Here is a 4352-nt window from a genome sequence, read left to right on the forward strand (position 1 = left end):
ACAATTACAGTATATTTCTCTTCCCCTCACATTTTTTGGACTCAAACCCATGAAAACTTATTAAGTATAAAAGGAAACTGTCAACATGTATATTATTAACCACCGCCAAGCTCATTGTGAATAATACACAGGTGCATCCTCTCACAGCATAGCAAGTTGGTAAGTGCACATAATATAATTATGTAAGTTTGAACATATTGAACTAGAAGGGAGTGTTTTTGTTTGGTGACTATAAGAGCGCCCCCCCACACACGCGCGCGCGCGCGCGCGCGCGCGTCGCCCTCCACACAGACGACGCGACCCCCACCCCCCTCCCCCCTCGAGCGCCCCTACCCTCCACCTTCCACCACCCCCCCCCCCCTCCCGTCCCCTGGCAAAGCTCGAGCGGAGCTAGCGGCAGCAAGACCTTTATCCCCAGTGGCTTCCCCCCTCGAACGCATGGGCTCGACGAGCCTGACGGAGCGGAGCTTCTTCGGGTCTAGGGTTTCATGACGGCAACCCAAGATCCAGAGGGGCGGGCCTCTAGACCTAGAGTGGCGAGCACGCGAGCGGATGCGGCTGCTTGACTGTGCCCCATCGGATCTTGGCGGCGGAGGCTGCGGGCCGGCGCGGCGGCGACCATGGTCGATGGCGGCAAGGTGCGGGTAGCAGACCCCTTTAACAGGCTAACGACGCCACTAGCCTGCTCGATGCGTTTCCCTGCGGTGGCTGGCCTGGTTTGGTAGCCATCAAATGGCTGTTGCATTGTGTTGGCCGGTGCTCCCCTATTTCGACGGCGATGATACATGGCTTCCCTCTCGGTGCTGGTGGTCCTCTCCAGCGATCTTCTTCCCCGTCTCCTGTCTGCCCATGCTTCGGTGGTCTTTGGGGGTCTGTGGTCTTGGGCCGGGGCGAAATCCCTGGGCGGCGACGGCCTGCGCTGACAATGGCGACACCTGAGGGTGTCGTTACCTCCATGGAGATGCTATCAAGGCCCTAACTGGCCCCTCTCCTCGAGCACCAAGGGAAACCCTTAGTCTAGTTCGCTGAACAAGGCAACAACGGCATCTCACTGTCGCCCCCTTCCTGAAGGCGCTGCTTGGGTTGCACTTGGAGTCCTCGATGCGGCAGCTGGAGATTATGGCCTCCTGGATCTTTCCGGAGAGGCTTGTTAGCGATGCGTTGTTGCGATGTCGGCTGCAACATAGGACGTGGGCGTCAAGGGCGCAATGTACGTTGGCACCGGCATGTCCAAGACGATGGCCTTGCTAGTTCCATCCGGGTCCTGCCATTCGCCTGCCGATTCTCCTAGGCACATGGATGGGCGGATGGCAGGACCCGGCTAGAACTAGCGAAGCCATCGTCTTGAACCCTGGTGGGCTGGGATACCAGGATGACAGTGGTATCTCAGTCCATCGGGGTTCAAGTCATAGACTTTGACACTGTGCTCACATTTTCCTAGATTTATTCCAAGTCTTTCGACGATGTGCATTCAATGCGTGAAAACGTTTCTGTCGACTACGAAGGCGTCTGTGACGACTTTATCAATCTCAGTTGATGTGCTCGCTCAGTCTCTCGGAGATGCTCATAGGAATAAGGTGTGAGCGTGTGCGTTCATAGAGGAGGATGTATGGTGTATGTATGCGCATACTGTGCTAAAAAAAAGATACGACCAGGTCTAGTCCTAGTCGCAGCAACCACAATGACAATGTACAAGACGTGAGTCAGGATCAAGATATTGTGCCTCCTTTGGTCATTGTTTTATTTTCTTTTTCGAGGGAACCTTTGGTCATTGTTAGTGATGTATATGTTTCAGAAAAAAAATATGCGTCAAATATAGTGGCAAAATGACACTAATTAATGTTACACGCATGCATGTTGATGCATTGCACATCATATGCATGGACGTGGGATTCCTTGTGGTTGACCAATCGAATAAGGATTTCGCATGCTCAAATAAGTACAACTTACGTCCTGGTTTATTGTCCTTATTGTATTTTGTGTCAAATTTTGATCATAAATTTAACTAACGAAATGTTTATGTATGTCAAAAAAATTATATCATTGAAAACTAGGTTCAAATACGAATCCAGCAATGTAATTTTTTTTTTGACATGTATTAACATTTTATTAGTTAAATATTTGTTTAAAATTTGGCACAAATTACAAAGAAGACCAATAAACCAGGACGAAGGTAGTACTGCATAGATACTACGTCAGTGCATTTTCTATATCAGTTTTGCTAAAGCACACTTAGAAGTATTCCATATTTAAATCATATGTCATTGATCTTATACAGAGATTCGTGTGGGTATTTTCTTTTTTTTTGCTTCGTTGAGTCACTTAGATGAGCAATAAGTAGGGCACATCTAGATGTGCCCTAGACATTCTCTTTCTATGTACCTACTAATAAAGGGATTTGTGTTTATGTCTGTCCGTCTTAAAATTATCTTCGAAGTTGTCAAAATTTACCCACTATGCCATCCCTAAATGAACAAAACGATTTTTTTTCTCTTTCAAAGTCGTCATCGGGTTCGGTTCTTTTACGGAGATACACTCGAGACCACTTTTTCAGGAGCTCCTATTTGGCGCTTCAAGCGCCAGGGAAGCTCCCTGGCGCCCACGCGCCGACGCTGGTGGGCCGGCCTATGTAGATTTCACTTTTTTTCTTGATTCGCTCAATCGCAGTTGAAAAAAACCTAAGCAATTCGCGTAAAAAAACAAACTTGTGAATTCAAAAGAAGTTCATGAACTTGAAAAAAAATTCATCAATTTTTAAAAAAGTTCAGCGAACTCGAAAGAAGTTTATTGAATTTTAAAAAAAGTTCATCGAATTGGAAAAAGTTCAACAAATTGAAAAAGTTCATCAAATTTGAAAAAAATCATCGGTTTTGAAAAAAAATCAAGTTTTTTTAAACGCGCATTAAAGAAAAATAAAAAGGACAAAAAAGAAAGAGAAAAGAGAAAAAAGAAAAAGAAATAAACCAAACTGAAGAGACGAAATAAAAGAACAAAACAAAGTGGGTGTACGTGAGCGGGTGAGAGCATCTACAGGTAGGCATCCCAACCCCACCCCCACCCCCCCCCCCCCCCCAAACGCTTGGGCGGACGGCCGGTGAGTGACCGGTCAAAACAAACCAACCTAGACGGGCACCTCAAACGGACCTCAAATGCCCGGACTAACTGGCACCACTCATATTCAGCCTAAATATGAGGCGAATATGGAGAGGCCGGAAGCGTTCGCCACGTCGGACTGGCGATGGGGCCCACATGGAATCGCCCGAAAACCCAATAGTCTAACGGACGTCTCGTACGGTGGGGTGTGAACGCCTAGTGGTGCCGCTCTGGCTCGCCACCCGAGGCCAAATCCGGCTATTTAAGCCGGTCAGTGTCCCCCGACCGAGCCACATCTACCTCCTCCCTCTCCGCGCCACCAGCCCGAGCCCATCCACCTCTCTCTCGCTCCGTCGCTCTTCCCATGCCATCCGGCTTCGCCATGGCTCGGCAAAAGAAGACGGCGTATGCTATACTCACACCGGAGTGTCAATTCCAGATTGAGGAGGAGAACCAGGCGAGGTGCACTGCCCGCATAGCAGCCAGCCTACCTCCGGATTCGCCGGAGCTGGAGAAGGAGGAGCCGGAGCAGCAACCGGTTTTGACGGAGGTGGCGGATCCTGAGGAGGTGGAGGTGGAGCAGCCGGAGGACGATCTGGCGCCGGCTGTGGGCTTCAAGATGGAGGACGCCATGACGGAGTTCCAAGTGACAGAGATGGCGGAGCAGCAGGGCATCCTGGAGTCCATCCAGCATGAGGACTATGTCGAGGCCAACCGGCAGTTCATCCGGCTGGAACGGGTGGGAACCGGCACGCTTTTCGCCGAACGTGAGGCAGAGGCGGAGGATGAGGCAAAGTAGCTGGAGGAGCCCGAGTTGCGGTTGCCGCCCATGTACCCGGAGCCGGGCACGGAGATAGTGGACATCTCCGGCGAGGCTTGGGGCAGTACATGTTGATCTACGTAGGATTTCCTTGTTTGCATGCTTTTGTATGGATTTAAGGTTTCAAATATGAGGTATCCGGATGCAGAGGAGTAAATTTGAGATATGACCGGTCACTGTCCGTGGACACGCCCGGGCTCGTCCCGGGCGTTTGAGGGTCCGGATTTGCCAAATCCAACTGTAGATGATCTGAGTGGCTTGATGGTTGTTGCGCTCCTTTCGAATGATGAGGTCGGCAGTTTGATCCCATCGTCATCCAGCACCTTTTTTGGAAACTTTTAACCAAAAAAATAACAAAGGAGAATGGGCTGCCCCAGAGCGTAGTGGCAGTGTGCGCACGTTTGCAGTTTATACTGTAACGGGTGCCTGAAGCGCGGAA

General features: G+C 49.9%; 1 pseudogene; it reads right to left on the reverse strand.

The window, feature by feature from the left end:
* Positions 1-329: 329 nt before the first annotated feature.
* LOC109775960 (uncharacterized) lies at positions 330-957 on the reverse strand (annotated as a pseudogene).
* Positions 958-4352: the final 3395 nt, after the last annotated feature.

Source organism: Aegilops tauschii, chromosome 5, assembly GCF_002575655.3.
Source record: "Aegilops tauschii subsp. strangulata cultivar AL8/78 chromosome 5, Aet v6.0, whole genome shotgun sequence".
NCBI lineage: Eukaryota > Viridiplantae > Streptophyta > Magnoliopsida > Poales > Poaceae > Aegilops > Aegilops tauschii.